Below are 20344 nucleotides of genomic sequence, written 5' to 3'. Positions count from 1 at the left end.
CCAAGCAATACCCTGCAATCCCAACTGATGGTCCACCAAAATCCGGATAAGAGAAAAGTGATAAACACTGTTGAGCTGCTGTCGAGGGGTCTTGTGCTGCATGAAATTTTTCATCCTCTCTATGTTTCCGCAAATGAAAAATGGGAGGTTCATCATTCGCACCATGGTAAAGTGCATGAGCAACCTGATGTGATAGGCATAAATGTGAGAAAACCTCCCCTCACAACTGGATTATTTCATGATCAATTTCATGAGCGGAGCATACTCATCTCTCAAAAATCTGAACGGGAAGACTCTTGTAAGCTGACTCAAACAATTGGCCTTAATGTAAGGCTCATAATGATGCCTCTCCACTTTCTTCTTCTTATGCCACTGTTCTCCAATGTTTGGTATGCCTGTTGCCACTGATATGGTTTCGGGTGTCAATGTGAAAGTGACCCCAGCCAAGATAGACTGTCCTCCATGTAGGTGAAGTGCAAAAAGACGGGCCAACTCATGATGAACTCTGACATTTTCCACCCTCTAACAAAATTCAAAACATGCTAAGTGCTGAAAACAAGACATAGCAAGAGGGCATGCCTGCAACTCGGTGAGGGTGTTTGGCTCATCTCTAACATGTTTGCCACTCCGGTGATGTCTCTTGGGGGCCTGTTCTCCTGAAGCTGTATCACTATGGGTTTCCTCCTCATACTCTAATGAAACCTCGGATGCCATGACTACTATTTTATAAACTGAATTTAGGCTGCCCCTTTGATGATGATGAAATATAGGTTGTTTTGAAAATCTTTCAATTTGATGGCCTTCACAAAAATTTGAAGTGATTTGGCACTGTTTTCGGCCCTAGGTCTGTGTGCGCTGTGCACAAAACCTAGTGTGCCACGCACTGGGTATGCATTGCGCCTATGGAAAATTTGAACTACGGGCAAGCTCTGTGTGTGCCACGCCTGGTGTGTGTGCCGCGCCCCTGTCTGTGTGCGTCGCGCACCTTCAAACTGCCTCCAACTCCCTCAAACACTCACGATGCACACTCACACCCTTTGCAACATTTCTCCAAGGCTTGGATTGGCCCAATGCCTTTGATTTTGATGAAAACTTGTATATATAGCTTTGGAGGTCATGTTTTAAATTTACTTTTTTAATAAAACCCACTTTTCTAATGTCTTGTTCAACACTTTTTCACTGATTTTAATATAACCCTGATTTTCATTTTTCCTCTAAAATTTTGGCTCAAATGATGAAATTTTCGACACTTTTTCCAGGGATTGCATGATAGAGCATCTGGTCATGGGAACCATGACTGCACCTGAAGAAATCAACTGTTGACTCTTTTTGGAAATTTTGTCACAAATGACACTATTTGACTTTTCTTCGAAACAGAGTTTTGAAGAATAGTCGAAGTCTATCAATAGGATGATGAAACTCTACGGATCATAACTTTACAAGAACATCACTCTGGCCTGTATGGCTTTACTGGACATATTTAAAGACCAAATTGATCAATCCCTAGACCTAATGACCAAAAATGACTTTTGTCCATTAAAGGACCAAACCTTGACTGTTATGGACTTTTTGATTATTTGACAAAAAGACATAAGCCAACAGGAGCCAAACATGAGGGGAAATGGCTAGCATGACTTTCTCCATTAGATCATGGCATGCCCCTAGTGGAATGCAGCTAAATGAATGGAGCGGGACACCTAAAAATGAAATGCATAAAGAGTTTTGATCTCTGACGGAGGGCTGACCGAACTGACTCTAACATTGGCTCCAATGGGGGATGGTAGCTCCTGGGAGATGCCAAGAATAGCAGATCTCTGGAGGAGCTAGACAGTGCCTTTTGTCCATTGGGCTATGGAGTCATCATTTTGACTACAATACCGGACTCTGACTTATTTATGAAACTGAAATGACCAAGAAATTAACTCAAACTTGACATTGAAATGACTCAAAAACTAACTTGACAGACTGAAACCAAACTGAAATAAAAATGGTATTTACAATGACAGTGGAAGTAGTGTTAATAAATCAGCAGTGGTACTGTTTGAGAAGCTGACCATTGATCGGCCCTCCTGGACAATCTTCCCTGTTCATTTCCTTCAGAAGAAAGGCATTCTGACACCTATATGCTGCAATCTTGAAATGACCTTTCCAAAGGTTCTCTAACTTTCTGTGCTTACCTTTCTCCTCATTCCTTGCATCCCACTTCAGCACCACATCATCCAACTGAAATCTATAGGCCTTTGCTTTTCTATCATAGATTTTCTTTATTTTCTCCTATGATTTGGATGTGTTCTTGAAAACTTCTTCTCTTGTCTGCTGCAAGTGGACTATTTGATTCAACCTTCTCTGCATGGGATCTTCTTCACTTCCTGCCTCCTGAAGAAGTCTAACTACCGGGGCAGCAAGAGAGGTGGGAAATACTATGTCAACTCCATAAACAAGCTCAAACGGTGACATACCAATGGATTTTTTCTGACTGATCCGATCTGCCCAAAGTGCATGGACCAACCTCTTATTCCAGCTCTTTTTATTTATTTCCAGTAGCTTCTTGATGATGTTGACCAATGATTTATTCGAATACTCGGCCAATCCATTGCCTTGCAGATGATACGCAGTTGAATGACCCAAAATGATGTGATATTTATGACAAAATTCTACCATCCTCTTTGATTTGAAAGTTGTTGCATCTCTTATAGCCTTGCTGAAGAATGATATGGGTCTTTTGTGATCATCTATTTTCTCTAATAATACTGCTGCCATAGTGTGCTCCGAAGCAAATGAAAACAATATGAAATCCTGAGTGTACTCCAGGCTGACTAAAACTGGAGTTGAAGAAAGGGCCAATTTGACCAAGTTGAAAAATTTTACAGCCTCCTCTGTCCATTTCACTTGGTTGTCCTTCTTGAGCATGTTGGTCATATCTCTTAAGTCTTCGGCAAGATTAGTCACAAAGCAACGCAAAAAATTCATCTTGCCATTGAACGATTATATCTCTTTTTTATTCTGGGGCAAATCGATTTGCTGAATTGCTTGCACATGTGCTGGGCCAATACGAATACCATCCTTTGAGATAATGTGCCCAAGTAATTTGCCTTCCTCCATGGCGAACAAGCTCTTCTTAAGATTCAGTGATAAACCATATTTTCTCCACTTTTGAAAGACATTTTTTAGATAGTGCATGTATTCTTCATCAAATTTCAAAAACACTGGCAAATCATCCAGGTACACCACCAAAAATACATTCTTCTCATTCGCAAAAGCCAAGTCCATTGCACGCTGAAATTGGGCACCTGCATTTTTTAAACCGAAAGGCATTTTGGCATAATGAAAGGTTCCCCATGGAGTGGTGAATGCTATTTTGTCTCGGTCATCCTCATGGATAGAAATTTGGTTATATCCAGAATAACCATCAAGCAGTGACATACGAGATGCCCCCACTACTCGCTGAAGTATATGGTCCATTTTGGGCAGTGGATAGTTGTCCTTTAATGAGACTTTATTGAGATTTCCAAAATCAATACGCAAGCGGATCTCACCTGTCTTCTTTCGTATGGGCACCAAGTTAGAGATCCAATTTGAAAATCTGATGGGCACAATGATACCTGACTTGTACAACTTGTTTACCTCTTTTTCAATAGATGGCAGAAACTTTGGATTTATCCTTCTCAACCTCTATCTAAATGGTTTTTGATTGGGCTTGATGGATATCGCGTGCTGAATTATATTGGTATCATAGGTCTTTAAATCAGAATAGTCCCAAGCAAACACATCTGCAAATGAAGCCATCAAACTGATGTATTTGTCCTTGATCTTTGGCGGAAATGCTTTAGACAATTTTACCAACTTAGGATTGGCAGTTGTTCCGATGTTGACCTCTTCTACACCCTTCTTTGTTGGCTGCAATGATGGCTTGCGGGCTACATCATCCTGATCAAGAAGTTCTTCTAGAGGTATCAAGCCTTTAGGAATAACATTATTCTTCAGCTGCAACACATCCATTTCATTGATCTGCACTTCATCTGTACCACTCCCTTTACCATCGTCATTTTCTACACCAATTGAGGTTTCTTTGAACTTGTCTTTGTTTTGCAGAAAATCCTTAATCTCCTCATCATATTGAAACACTTGCTAATATATCTGATTGTCTGGAATGGTTGGACGATTCTTGACATGGATTTCAAATTTATTGTTGGAGTTCATGGGTATCTTCAAACTACTTGCTGCCTTGGCAAGAGCATCAACAATACTATTTTGTATACGAGGCACACATGTCAAGGTGTATTCTGAAAATATTTTTAAGATATCTAAAAATGCATTACGGTAGGCCCGCATCGTAGGATGCTTTGCTTGATACTCACCTTTGACCTGCTTCATTACCAATTCAGAGTCGCCATATATCGAAATCCTTTTAGCATTCAGCTTTCTAAGAATCTTTAGGCCAGCAATCAGAGCTTCATACTCAGCTTCATTATTTGAACACTCAAAGACCAGCTTGTAAGAGCAAACCCTCACGCTGCTAGGCACTTTTTTTGGGGCGGAGAAAGGACTGCGTACCCAAATTCCAATTCCAGCGCCATCATTTCCTACTGCTCCATCAAAATCCATGGTCCACAAGCCTTCTTCCTCCTCTTGTAAGTGCTGGAAATATGTTTGTTGTGCCTTGCCTGCTTGCTGTCCATTGCTTTCAGCTGATTGCCCAACATTTTTCTGCTTTTCTTGTCCTTCTTTCTTCAAAATTTCTCTGAAATTTTCTGTTATTTCCGGAATATCATCTGCTTCTACTATCTGACTATCTATATCATTTAAACTATCTGAAAACAAAACAAAAGACTCTAAATCTGTATGTACATAGTTAATTGGATGATTTATAGGTTTCTCCTTGCTTGTGATCATATATTTCATTTTTTGTTCCCGATATAATTTCCTCATTTGTCCAAACACCGAGATCGTTGCATAGGAGAAATCCAGCTGTAGTGTCCCTTTCAATTTCGCTACCCAAGACCTAGAAAGAAGCATGCCAAACCTTGGAGGAATATCTGCTACCACCACATCCATCAAAACATTTTTCATGGGAAGCTGATCCAAACTCACAACCAAGTCTTTGATGAGTCCTATACACCTCACTCTGCTGGAATCAAATGAATAGAGATCATGGTACTGTCGGGTGATGTCCAGATCGAGCTTATCCATGATAGCCTTGGGAATGAGATTGTGAGAAGCTCTGAAATCGAACATGGCATTGTGTAACACAAAATCATGCAATCGTAAACTGATATAAAAGGGTGGCACATCGCTGTCAAGAGACTCACCATTCAATGTTGGTCCAAAAATCATTTCAGGTTGATCATCTTCTACATTTACCATGTCAGACATTGGGTCCAAATTCAACATCTTAGATATTTGTCCTCTATAGCTGCTGTTATTCATTATTTCAGTCAAGGGGATGGATACCTTTAACTTAGAAATCTCATTCTCTAAGCTAAAGGCGGGAGTCTTTTCTACCTCTTTGACTGGGATTTCTTTCTTTTCTTTTTCCTTTGATGCAGCTTGTTGCTGTGATTGTTCTGCTGATTTTGATTTGCTGCTCTCCGGACCAACCGCTTCCTTTCCCTTTCTTTGTGTAGCTGATGAATCATTCTTTACTGCTTCAACCTCCTTCTTTTTCTGAATTGGCTTGGCTGGAACATCTCTGTTTCTAAGTGAATATCGTTGCTGCTGTGCGAACAGAGCATTCATATACCCCTTTTGGTACTCCTCTGATTCTTCTTCTAAAACAGTGTCACTAGCTAGAATGAAATTAGTGTCTTTGTGTGTAGCTGAACTCACCGCACACTCTTCTTCTTTGGTAATGTAAGTAGGCAGCTCATCTGGAGTAAAGAGGTAGTTTTATTCACCTATTACATTCCCATCCTCATCTGACTCTGGCCCATGCACAAAATTCTGCTGCAAAGGTGTTTGTACCAGCTGTTGTGCTGTTTGCTCTTAGGCTCGCTGATCTCTTTGTCTTATCCTATATTGTGGCTATTGCTGGCCACGGAAGATAGGATTTCTAACTTGTGGCTCAGGGTTGTCGAGCTTCACCCTTTCAAGCATCTGCTCTACCTTTTTGAGTAATTGATCCATTGAAGAAGACTCTTCGTTAACAGTGACTTTCTTTTCTGCTTTCGCTCTAGCTCTCTTGGACAGCAGATTTGCTTCAACGCTAACCGTGATTTTCTGCATGTCTTCCATTGTGGCCGGTTCTCTCTCTCTTAATTGGTAGGCCATATCAGAATCAAAACCATTTGGAAATTTCATCATAGCTAGTCCCATATGTGGCTTTAGATGATCTGGAATTTCGTTATAAACTGTATTGAATCTAACACAATAATCTTGGACCGACTCACCAGTGTTTCGTTTGATTTGTTCATATTTAGCCAGAATTTTAAGGGGATTCTTTTTCACTTCCCATCGATTTAAAAATTGTCTTTGTAGTTCGGCCAAGGTAGTGATACTTTCTACCGGCAAACCTCTGAACCATTTCCTCACTTCACCTACAAATGTCTGTACAAAGAGTCTCATTGCCACATTCTCCGCATCGATCTGATGGAGTTCATAGAAGTCCGCCATTTTGTCCACATGTTACTTAGCAATAATGTTGTTAGGAGTGCCATCAAAAAACAGGATTTTACTTTGATAATCCGCTGGCATATCATCTAGAACTTGGGGCAAAAAAAGGGGTGCGAAACGGGAAGCCATTATTCTCGGTGGATTTGACCTTGGAGGTGTTGGAGGAGTGCGCACAGTTTGCAAGGGGCTAGCAATTGGAGTATGGGGCTATGCCGCAATATAATTATCAATTAACTGATTAGCTTTTTCTGTTTCGAGGTCTACAAGAAATTGTGAATTGGGGACAGTATAATCAACAGCCCTTTCAGATTTAGACTCAAACAATGATATCTCAAACCATTCGTCAAACTCAAGCTCTTCAAGATACTCAAAAATGTCGGGACATGAATGGGATTTGAACACAGGAGTTATGGTGCTTTCTTGATGAAGGAATCTTGGAATCAAATTGGGGTTTTCGTAAATATGAGGAGGATCCGGGTCTGGATTGGCTCTGGTATATCGTCTCGAAGCCAACGTGCTATTGAGAAAAATCACAAGACACAACCAACTTACTCAGCCTATCCAATCCTAAGCTCATCATCCGAAAACTTAGAATTATTATGAAACAAGGGGATTTGATTTCAATTTTGTCCCCAACGGAGTCGCCACTATGTTAGCACCTAAATATGCCCTAGGCTGAAGGAAGGCAAAATTCAGGGTAACCACAAACCACGCTCAGTCTGGTAGCTAGCCCTACCAGAACAGGAGAGGGCTCTCTCCGAGTCACGCTCAGTGAATGGATAAACAAAATGGTCTGAGATGAATTACAGTGAAATATTTATCTTAGGCTAGTAAGTGAATATGGATACAAGAAACAATTTTTATGAATGACCGAGCTTTTGGGATGGTATGGGACGAACGGTCAGCAAAGAACAGAGAATTTAATACAAAGGCACAGATTAATTCGTGAGGCAAGGTAGGCGGAAAATGTAGAAATTTAGTTTGGAATAACGTGGAACGGAGAGATTGCTGAGGAGTGTGAAAAGGGCATAGGAACATGAATCCTTTTCAATAGAAGAAGAACACTCTACATGAAATTTTCCCACAAGCAGAGCAATAAAATTGAATTCTACCTAATCTCACTCAGAAAATTTCACTGCAAATGAACATGAATTGAATTATCAAAAATAATGAAATACATATGAAAACATAAGAGACACATTTTCTACACTCACAACTACAAGACTCTCATGAAACAGAGCCGCTGCCTTTCATTAATTCTCTGTCAAAAATACACAGTGAAGAAACAGAGTTTCTTTCCCACAGTCTCCTAGAAGTTACAAGCCAACCAACCCTTTGCAAATAACTTGCATACAGTATATAGAATGTGTAAGGAAGAGATAGAACGCCCAAGGGTTGGGGAGTTACTCGGATCATTACAAAATGGAGATGAAGAGCCAACCATCAGCTACAGGTGCAGCGCTACAAACATGACATTTGGCTTGGGTGACCGTTTTCCTTCCTTCGCCACTTGGATAGAAGCCAATCTAGAGAAAAAATACTTTAAATTCTGCCTTTGGTGCCAAAAAACCGAAGTGTAGATGAGCAGGCCCACTTGGAGAAGTCGCTAACTGAAATTTCACGAAACGGAAGCAAATTTGGAAATTTTTCCTCTGTGCGCCGCGCGATTTTCTCTGTGCGCTGCACTGCTTTGGGGCCTATTTTGGGGCACTTTCAGGTGTCCAAAATGTGCCTAAGTGGGCTTGATGGAAAGCCTGTCCTATCTACTTTCTAACCCCACTGGAATTTTTGAATTTGGTGCTCATTTGCACCTCCAAATCTCCATTCCCCCAAGACTACTTCCTGTGTGTCAGAAAAGGGGCAGAGAGGCCATTTTTGGGTGTTTTTTGACCTTTTGGAGACTCATATCTTGCCAGAATTTCTTTTTCAGGCACCAGTAGTCATGATTTTCCATGCTAAATCCAAAAATGCAAACCATTCCTCATTTGGAGCTCTATAATTTTAGCATCATGCCACTAGGAGAAAAACCCTGTGTTTTGCCCAAAAATTTGTCAGGTGACAAAAAATTCCCCAAATTTCTTGAAATTTGGGCTACAGGTTCCCTATGCGGTGTTATGAGGGCCAAGGAAGCCTCGGCCAAGATTCAAAGCCAATCTTTCTCTTTTGCCTCTTTTTCCTTTCTTGTTGCTTTCCTCAATTTTGCCTTCAAGCTCCTTATCCAGGCCCTTGCACTCATATTTCGTGTCCTATAACGACAAGCCATGTGGCTCAGCAAGGCAAGGTCCTGATCGGCCTTGTCCAGTAGCCTCTCCAAGTGCATGTTCACGCTCTCGAGGTGGGGCTCCCGATCCTCATTGATTTCTTGCTCCAATGATGTGAGCTCAACTCTTCTCCTTTGAGCAGCTTGGCGATGCTCATAAATGTTTTGCAGCTTCATAATTGCCTGCTGATCCTCAAGCTGCTTGTTTCTCTGCTCTAGGTACTTCATGTTCCACTTGGCCCTCTCCAAGTCAAGGGATAAGGCTTCAATCACTGATTGCTGCTCCTGGATGATCTCTGTAATTTCTGCATTTTTTGGTTTTGTATCTGTCTCATCATCATGGAGGAGAACGAATTTGGTCCCTCATTCACCTGATGGCCCTTCATCCTGCACTGGCTCTTTACCTCTACCCTGCTCCTGTGATGCTGATGTCGGAAACGAGGCCCCTTCCACCCCGGGTGGAGATAACACTCGCTTGTCTGCTGCAAACAAAGGTCTACTGCCTTTCTGATAGGTGATGTATACTGGCATAGTAGCAGTCTCATGTCGCTCATACTGATGAGATGGGCCACCTATCTCATGCTCTGCCTCTGATACTACTGTGGAGCGCTAAAGAAGTCACGGGAGATGAATTCCTCCCAAGCAATACCCTACAATCCCAACTGATGGTCCACCAAAATCTGGATAAGAGCAAAGTGATAAACTCTGTTGAGCTGCTGTCGAGGGGTCTTATGCTGCATGAAATTTTTCATCCTCTCTATGTTCCCGCAAATGAAAAATGGGAGGTTCATCATTCGCACCCTGGTAAAGTGCATGAGCAACCTGATGTGATAGGCATAAAGGCGAGAAAACCTCCCCTCACAACTGAAGTATTTCATGATCAATTTCATGAGTGGAGCATACTCATCTCTCAAAAATCTGAACGTGAAGACTCTTGTAAGTTGACTCAAACAACTGGCCTTAATATAAAGCTCATAATGATGCCTCTCCACTTTCTTCTTCTTATGCCACTATTCTCCAATGTTTGGTATGCCTATTGCCACTGATATGGTTTCGGGTGTCAATGTGAAAGTGACCCCAGCCAAGATAGACTGTCCTCCATGTAGGTGAAGTGCAAAAAGACAGGCCAACTCATGATGAACTCTGACATTTGCCACCCTCTAACAAAATTCAAAACATGCTAAGTGTTGGAAACAAGACATAGCAAGAGGGCATGCCTGCAACTCGGTGAGGGTGTTTGGCTCATCTCTAACATTGCCACCCCTGTGATGTCTCCTCGGGGCCTGTTCTCCTGAAGCTGTATCACTGTGGGTTTCCCCCTCATACTCTGATGAAACCTCGGATGTCGTGACTGCTGTTTTATAAACTGAATTTAGGTTTCCCCTTTGATGATGATGAAAGCTAGGTTGTTTTGAAAATCTTTCAATTTGATGGGCTTCACAAAAATTTGAAGTGATTTGGAACTGTTTTCGGTCCTTGGTCTGTGTGCGTCGCGCGAAAAACCCAGTGCGCCATGCGCTGGGTATGCTCCACGCCTGTGGAAAATTTGAACTACGGGTAGGCTCTATGTGTGTCGCGCCTAGTGTGTGTGCCGCGCCCCTGTCTGTGTGCGCCGCACGTCTTCAAACTGCCTCCAACTCCCTCAAACACTCATGATGCACACTCACACCCTTTGCAACGTTTCTCCAAGGCTTGGATTGGCATAATGCCTTTGATTTTGATGAAAACTTGTATATATAGCTTTGGAGGTCATGTTTTAAATTTACTTTTTTAATAAAACCCACTTTTCGAATGTCCTGCTCAACACTTTTTCACTGATTTTAATATAACCCTGATTTTCACTTTTCCTCTGAAATTTTGGCTCAAATGATGAAATTTTCGACACTTTTTGCAGGGATTGCATGATAGAGCATCTGGGCACGGGAACCATGACTTCACCTAAAGAAATCAACTCTCGAATCTTTTTGTAAATTTTGTCACAAATGACACTATTTGACTTTTCTTCAAAACAAAGTTTTGAAGAATAGTCGAAGTCTATCAATAGGATGAGGAAACTCTGCGGATCATTACTTTACAAGAACATCACTCTGGCCTGTATGGCTTTACTAGATATATTTAAAGACAAAATTGATCAATCCCTAGACCTAATGACCAAAAACTACTTTTGTCCATTAAAGGACTAGTCCTTGACTGTTATGTACTTTTTGATTATTTGACACAAAGACATAAGCCAGCAGGAGCCAGACATGAGGGGAAATGGCTATCATGACTTTCTCCGTCAGATCATGGCATGCCCCTAGCAGAATGTAGCTGAATGAATGGAGCGGGACACCTAAAAATGAAATGCATAAAGAGTTTTGATCTCTGACGGAGGGCTAACCAGACCGACTCTAACAAACCCCAAACCAAAAGACCAGGAAAGTGTGCTAGTTTAAATGCCACTACTGTTCCATTTTTGAAGAATTTCATTTGTATACAGGTGGTTGATTCTTGACACAATTGATGAATAGCTAGACAACTAGTTAGATCATGTTTGAATTTACTTGTCTTTAGAATAGAGAATAAAGATCTGTCCAAACAGTTCAAGCTTGGCAGATGAGTAAATAGGTAGAGAAACAAAGGAGCCCAACTACTTAATCTGGGCCCTTGGAAGAGATAAGGGTAGACTTAGATAGGAGGGCATTCAAAAGAAAAAAGGAAAATCAGGGTTTGCTAGTCCAAATGCACCCAATCAAAAGAAAGAAAAAATGTGAGGTGTATTAGGCTGGGTAGGCAATTTGAGGTTGCAGAAGCAAGTTTGTGATCATTTTTTGTCTTGTCAAGAAAGACTTATCTCATGGATGTCACAAGTACCATGGCAGTTGTTTGGTTGTCAAACAGTGAAGCATGAATAATTTCCCCTCTCATTCCCCCAAGTACCCTTACTGACATCCCCTTAAGGACATTGGGATCTGCACAGTGGTCCTAGTTCACTTCATTTTATGATAAATACTAAGTGGAACTTTGTGTTTACATAGTCAAAACAAGCCACATTTCTTGTGTAAAAATAATCATTCCATTTTCCTTCCATTTCCCTATGCCTAAGTTTTTTCACCCTATAAACTTAGCATTTATTCATGCAGTTTCATCACATATACTCATATTAACATGTTAACTTATTGTATAGCTCCTTTATCATTTTCCCACCCATATTCTATAAAAAACTATACAAAAAACCCAAAAAATACATAATATCCCTACCCCTGGCAACTATAGCCTTATAACAGAGTTTTCGAGAATTATTGGTCCATTTGGGACCTTAATAATAGCCCTTCCACGTTCATAAACCATCGGGGTTTATTTAACACCCAGTTAAATAAACAACCGCGCCCGAAAAATACCATAACCAAAGTTTAAAACCCCGACAAACATTATTAAATGTTAAAATAATGCGCGGGTCCCCCTGTTGTAAACCACCGCCACTTACCTCACCCGTCGACCCTCTGATCTAGCACCATACATCTAATGGCTAGCGGCGATATCGGAAGCCCTCATCCGCCGAACCTTAGTGTCCAGGGGATTGGTGGTTTTTTTGTCGTACCCCTTCCATGCATCAGATTCCCGGCGTGATCGGAGCCCTCCCCTCCGAAACCACTATGGCCCAAAGGCGGTGCAAGGAATACTGTTTACTGCCCCACCGCCTACCCCTTAACGTAATACCCATGTCACCTGATGACGTCGCATCCACGTCGCCCGCCACCACTCCGCATCAGTTCCATGTCATCTACTGACATCACCACCTCGCCTCCGTGTCACCTGCCATGTCATCCAACACGTCATCCTCCGTACCCGCTACACGACAAAATTACGTCATGATGATGTCATCACAAAAAAGCACCAAAAAGCCCGAAAAAGCCCAAATTGTGTTAAAACCCGTGAAAGTGATGGTTTTTTGTTTATTTCTATTCGTTGGTTTGTGGAAACCTCTGCATGCGAATTACGATGAATTTGCCACCAAAGCTGCATAGTCCGTCACCCAGTGAAAGCAACTCCACAGCGCGGTCCCTCAGCTCGGCCTGTAGTCCATATTGTGCACCTAGCACCCATTTGAAGCAGGTATTTACTCAATTGCTCCCGAACCCTGTGCATTTCCAGTTTTTCTCTGTGTCTGAACCCGTGGAACCAAGAAATTGCACAAATCTAGTCTACAGCTCTTAAGAGATATACTGCCACCATCCTTGTTTTTAACATTTATTTTCCACAAAGTGACCAGTTTTATCCATTTTCACAGTAAACCACACTTTTTAAAACAAAAATGCAGTACCGTACCCAAACCTGCGCATGATAGCCTTTGTTTTTGTCCTATTTATCAAAAGAATTCCTCAAAATCTATTTCCCTCTGCAAGTTTTGCTCATTTGGCTAAAATTCAAGCTCATTTTCTCTGCATTCCGCTCGAAGAACCAGCAAATCCAACAAATTCAGTCAATAACCCTAACTAAAATCTGCAAAATTTGTTTTTAACCATGAATGTTACCTAGTGAGGTGATTTCAAGATAAGGCTCAGTCTGCAATTCCCTGAGAAAAACCTCAGAGCTAGTACTCAGTGTTCTGTTGTTGCATAGACCCACATTCAAATCAAAAACACATAGAATTTAAAGATGGAGACTCCAGCAGCCTTGAATGTCACTCCTCTCAATGCACCCCACAAGGAATTGGAATCACTACCTTTGGCTGATAGGGATTATCTAATCTAAGACTTGGTTGGTGAGAAAAACCACCTACAAACATTCTGTGAGCTGAGGAATAGTTATCTGAATAACAATGATTTTTATGGGATATGGGAATCAAATCTGCCCATATACTTCCTCCCCTCTGTCAATATCTTCCCTGAGATAATTCACCTCTGCTGTGAAAACTATGAACCAACTCAAAGGGCAGTCAAATCTCCATCTGGGAGCATCCTCTTTCATATAACTCCTGACTCCATCAATCAAATGCTAAACTTCAAACCAACTCAGCTTTTGTTCCCTCTTTCTATGAAATTCTTGCTTGATGAAGGTCCTAAACTCTCCAGCTCAGAGATAACCTGAATTGCCCAAATATTTATGAGAGCAGATCGCCAGCCTACAGAGCCACCTCCTTTTCACTATGCATGGTTCAATGAAGTGGGTAAATTACTTGTTGATATGATATCTTATGTTCTGGGCTTCAAGACAAGTGAACATATTGATGAAACTATATTGGTCTTACTGTCTGCATTTACCCCAGGGCAGCCCCCTGCTGTCAAATACAATTATGCCAAATTCATTGCCAGCAAGATACATGACCAACTATTGAATCTAGATAGGGAGGGAGTCTTCAAGTATTCATCCTACATCTATCATCTGTTCCTGTATTATCAGCCAGACTGTTTCCAATTCCCCATCAAAAGATTGGACTCTAAAGGAGAAAAGAGGTCTGTGATTTTTTGGACCTCAGTCTTTCATGAAGTCCACAGCTCTCCCTACTCCTACTGTGAGTTCATTGACATGTTTGTCTATCCAGTCTCTTCTCTCCTAAAGAGAACTCCTCCTCCTAGACTGTCTTATGATATGCAGAAAATATTGCAGCTCTCAAAAAACTACAAAATAGGTGACTGGTACTTCTACCAGAATCACACTGTCATCAGGATATATGGCTGTGAGCTGTGCCCCTACAGGCTGCCAAGATATGTGCCAATGAGACTGTTTTCCTTGGAATATTACAGGCAATTTATCAATTCAAATTTGACTCATTTTCATAGCACCAAGAAAAAGGCTCAGTTGAAATTCAGAGACCAACTAGGCCCCTATGTCATGAACAAAAAAGAAGGATGACAAGAGGCTGATCAGATATTGGGTGAAAAACTCAGATTAAAAAGGAGCTTTTGGTGGGTACTCTACAACCCAAATGGCTTTATCAATGCAGGAAAAATAAAATATAGGCTGTCAGCTTATGAACATTGCAAAATCCCAGAGATAGAACAATTTGCCAACGAAGATGAGTGGGTAGAGGGCACACTAGTTGAACAGTTCACTGAGGAAGAGAAAATGGAGAAAAATATGAAAAATCTGGAAAAGACTCTTGATTTGGATTCTTTTGGGCAGGTGTCATTTAAACTACCACAGCAAGTCGGAGAAGGCACATAAACTACTGCAGCTTCACAAGCTGCCCAAGAAAGGACTACACCAGCAACAGGGACAACAAAAGGGAAGGAGGTAGTAGATATAGAGCAAGAAACAATGACAGACCAGCCAACTACCTCAAAGGAACAGAATCAAGTGCAAGCCCCTCCATTATAGACAGAGGCACCACAGATACCAGCATTACAGACTCCTCTCAATGAGGAAAGAAGCAAGAAACGGGACAGGGAAGAAACCACACCTGCAAGTGGGTCAACAGAGCAGCCAGAGGCCAAAAGGCAAAGAGTAGATCCTCTACCTGAAGAGGAAATTAGTGAAGAAATCACAGGGAGTCCAAGGAAGGAAAGGGAAACCAGCCAGCAAACCTCCACCAACTCTCACGGGCAAGAAATGGAGAGGCAACATGGTATGGAGGTGTCCTCCTCAAAGCAGCAAAGTAAGCAACCATCTAGTATTAAAGGAACATTCATGGAAATTAAAGCCCAAAATGAATTATTGAGAATACAGCTTTATCATCAACTTCTCAAAACAACACCCTCCAAATAGCAAACACTGATGGCAGATTGTGACATTAAGGAGGAAAAAATGATCTTAAGTCATTTCAAGCCTAAAGTTCAACAACCACAGATAGTTGTGGACTACATAAAAAAAAATCTAGAAGTCCTCACCAAAGACATACACCCAATGGATCAAATTGAGCTACACAAGCAAACAGGCGAAATGGTCTATGCTACATTGGCAAACAAGGCAATGTTGGCCCACCAATTGAAGGAGTCATTAAGCAATACATCTGCCCAATTGGAATTGGAAAAAATATCTTCCTTGGCTAAAGACAACAAAATAAAGACCCTGGAGGAAATTATTATTGAGCTAGGGCATGATCCTAAGGATGCCAAGGGCATCAAAGCCCTTATAAAGAAAAAGGAAGAAGATATTGCTGCACTTAGAAAGAAATTAAAACTGCCTGCAACCATGCACCCACAAACTACAGAACTTGCACAAGAAAAGGCAGAAGATGATACGATGGATTTGCTGATGAGGATGAATCAAAGGCTAATTGAAACGGAGCAAGAATTGGAGAAAGCATTGCAAGACAAGTAGGAAGATTCGACCTCCCATCCACCTGAAACAGCTCCAACAGTCACCACTACCCCTCCCACAGTTGCAGCAGCAATCCCTCCTATCATCCCAGCATCAACAATAGGTACATCAACCACAAATGTTTCAGCAGCAGCAGCAATAACAGCACCAGACTCTAGCTTGAGCATGGAAGAAATGATGAGAGCAGTAAAAGAGCTAGAAATCCAAATGTTAGAGCTAAAAGAGGCCAAAGAAAAGTTGGCCAAGCTAGAGGTAAGCTATGACAAATCCAAGATAACAGTGGCAGAAAAAACCAGAGAGATAAAGGCCTTGGAGAATAAGGTGAAATCCTTGGAAAAAGATCTCACTCTTCATAAACCTCTAGCAGACATTAAAACAATTTTGTGGGCCAAAATTGGTCAGTCTATCACTGACCAATGGCAGTCAATTCAGACTATACATGACCAAATAGAATTGATAGAAATAGCCCGAGTAGAGATTCAAAGGGCCAGGGCATCATTGGGAAACATGCCTGAGCAGGCCAATAGACTCATTCAATTTTTGAATACTCATACCAGAGAACAACTAGCAGCTCTAGATATCAGGAACAGAATAGACACCATTTTGATAGTGAAAAAGGTGCTGACCCTGAGGAATTTTGTTCAAAATCTGGAAAGAAAATGTCAAGAAATGCAGGCAGAAATAAATGCCTTTACAGAAAAGTTTACAGCCTTGCAGCAAAGGGGTCTACCCAGTTTGTTAACCAGCAATGGGAGACTATTAACACATGAACAGTATGCTAACAGGGTAAATACCTATGTTTCCAATCAAATTACAGCATCATCAAGCATTTCAGAAGACACAGTGCCTCCCTCTGGACAGAGTCTATATGACAAATTAGAAAATTTGTTCTACATTGAACATGAGATAAATCATCTTTTTGAAGTCCAGCCCAACTTCTACAGGTATATTGAAGCTGATGAAACACTAATAAAAATACAAAGACATCAGTTGCCAACAGACCAATGGTGGCAGGGGATGTTGGAGGTTTTACCAAGGTAATTTTGGTTCTTTTTCTTTTTTATCAGCTACATGTCAGCAAATTCAAATGCATGGGCCACCTGTCAAAGAATGAAAACAACAGAAAGAGGAAATCAGGTTGGGACTGCAGCTCATTAATGCAAGACCACGCATAGATAAAAGGCCAAGACAACAACGCAGGAACACAGAACAAAGACACAGCTACCAGCCGACTCACTCAGTCCAAAAAGTCAAATATATCTGACAAACTAAACAGCCAGCACACCAACATTTACTGCTGCATTCATTTCTCTCATTTACTTCTTCTGTAGAGTAGGTGAAGGAAGTTATTGCTTGATAGCTTATCTACATGATATTTTGTGCCTCCTTTTTGTATAAATACCTCCCTATGAGATGTATTCGGGGTTGGTGACTTTCTCTCTGGACTGCGCTGTAACTCTGAGACTTCTTAATACAAAGGCTGTTGAAGTTCACTGCTGCTAGACCATCTGAATGTGGATTTGATGTTCTGGGACCTACTACAGAATTCCTGTGTCTATCTATAGATCAATAAGTTATTCTAAACTGCATTTTGTGTCTTTTGTGTTTGCAAAATTCATATATGTTTCATAATCTTAGTAATAGAGAAAAAGAATAGCCCAAAATTTTGTTTAAATACACTCTTTGTTCAATCTCTATTGTTAATTATGTTTTCTTCAGAGTTAGCATAAACAAGAATTCTTAGCTACTCCTGTTTCCACTGATTCTTTCACTTTGAATATTTCCTAGGAATTCCTTACTGCTCGTTGATAATATTCATGCACTTTCCCTCTGCCAACATGATGAAGGATTCTTAACTGCCCTTCATCCACTGGCTTACATTCCACCAATTTCCAGGTTTTAAAATTGTTCCAAGATCGATTATATTGCTCTATAGTATTGCCCTTTATCAAAGAAAACACTCTCAGTAGTTCGTCCTCATTGACCCCATTTTCCCAATGGTATAAAGTGTTTTTAGACTTGCATCCCAGCTCTGTTTAAGATCACATCCAACAAACTTAAAACCAAACCCTGTGCATCATAAATAGCCTAAAATACTTCAAAACAAAGCTAAATTACAAAGAGGGAGCCCTCTTTGGTTGCAGATTGGCTAGAATCTGCAGCTAAAAGAATGGTTAGTGCTTACCTCGGCCATATTCCCCCCTTAGAGCTTTCCTGGGGAACAACTTGAGTGATAACAGTAAGCCCACTTTCCATGTCTTGTGTTGCATTTCTGGCACTTTTCATGTTTCACTTTGTATGGATGTCATCTGCTTGATTTCAATGAGTGCTTGTTTTTGTTTTGATACATACTAACTTTTAGTAGCACTGTTTCAGTTTTCATTGCTATCTCACTGTTGTTGCATGCATGAAACTGTTTTGCACGAATGGTCACTGATTCGGCGACTCACTTCACCCAAAAGCATGTTGATCTATTTATTTAATCTTTCATTCAATGTTTGCATGCACTATCAATCACTTCTACTTTCACTTAGTGTCTCCATGCATTCACTATCATATTTTCTTTCAGTTGCACGTCCACGAGTCTGGACAACCTTGGCTCAGACTATACCTTCACTAAGACATCATTGTGCAATCTGGGCACAGAAGGCTCTATCTTCCTCTCCAGAAATGCACTTTTCTACCTAGGCACAGTCCTCTAGGTCTCTTTCATGCATTTCTGAGGGACAGTGACTGCTGGCCCAGAAAATTGCGCAATGCAGTCACTGAGCTTGCAGCCATTGCCAACTGAGATTGTGCATTGTACAATTCCAATAGTCAACAGCCAGACTGGACTGTGTATTGTGTGGTTCCAGTAGTCAGTCAACCTTCCAGCAGCCCAGACTGTGCCCTGCGCAATCTTGGCAGTCAATCTCCCGACCTCCTAGCGGAAATTGTACGACCTTCATGATCAGTCACCCAGCTATGTTGCAAGTCAGTTCTCAAGTTCATTTTGGTTTTCTACTAACAGATTTCTTGCCATGAGTGTTTCCATGTCTCTAGCTATCACAAGTGTTCATCTGCCACCTAGCAGTACATGTATAATGGTTTCCAGGAAAGCATAGACAATGACACCATTCAGAGCACACTTGGGGATGTAGTCGATGGAGTGTCTATGAACATTCCTACCCATGAAGATGTCAATTTTTTCATAGACAAGGACATCAAGATATGTTGGCAGTAGCATCACAGTGAGTAGAATCATGAACATTAGTTGAAGGAAGCATATCAGACGCAACAAATGCAAGAGGAAGGTTGTTGACAACATAGAGGTGGAACAAAGTTGCAAGCTCAAGAAGATCCACTGATGATGAAAGAAACTTTGGAGACTCGAGCTATGAGGTGGCAGCGCGACATGGAGATCATGCAAAGACAGAGAATGGAACAAAGAAGGAGTTGCATGTGTTGAATCAACAACTCAAGGAAGAACATGAGCTGCAAAGACAAGTGAATGAGTTGCAGCAAGAACAAGAATAGTAAGGGGCGCAACATGCACCCACGGATGAAACTGTTCCCGTACAAGTTATAGATCCATCCTAGCAGCTGGCACGAAGCAGACATGGTGAGCAGTGTTATTGATCGCATGCAAGGGATTCAGCAGCATGCATGTCATTGTGCACATGCATGTGATCCAACCCATTCAGCACACTCACCAAGGCAAAGACAAGAAGCAAGTCCTATTGGAGCTAAGGATGTAGTTGACAGTTGATGTGCATGACCACTAGCACACACTAGAACATCAACACGAACACTATGCATTAGTGTGTTGCCGATTCTGTTGAACCAAGGATACCATGTGCATGCTAGTAGACGAGTTGGATGAAGGAGCCACACCAATGCACCCAGATGTAATGGAGGCAATATTTTGCTTCAGCAAGATGTCACCATGGGGTGCATGCACACCATTACAGATGACCAAGCTTGACATCAGCTCACCACCTTCACCATCACAAGCATATCAAAGAGTTGGTCTCACCACAACGGACTAAGTGTCAATGATGTCTTGCATCGCTTTCTCAAGCCATTTTGTCTCACATGAGCACATGTGCATTGTAATGTAACATCATGTCAAGTGGAAGTTCAAGTGTCAATAGTTGGATGTAATTGTCATAGAGTAGATGAAGAGTCATGAGGGTAGTTTAACTGTCACAAAGGGGAATATCAAGGGTCACCCCACCCTTTGCTATAAATAGT

Source organism: Pinus tabuliformis, chromosome 6, assembly GCF_031772625.1.
Source record: "Pinus tabuliformis cultivar Carrire ecotype Pingquan chromosome 6, CPIR1, whole genome shotgun sequence".
In the NCBI taxonomy this organism is placed as follows: domain Eukaryota; kingdom Viridiplantae; phylum Streptophyta; class Pinopsida; order Pinales; family Pinaceae; genus Pinus; species Pinus tabuliformis.
This window is presented reverse-complemented; position numbering follows the sequence as displayed.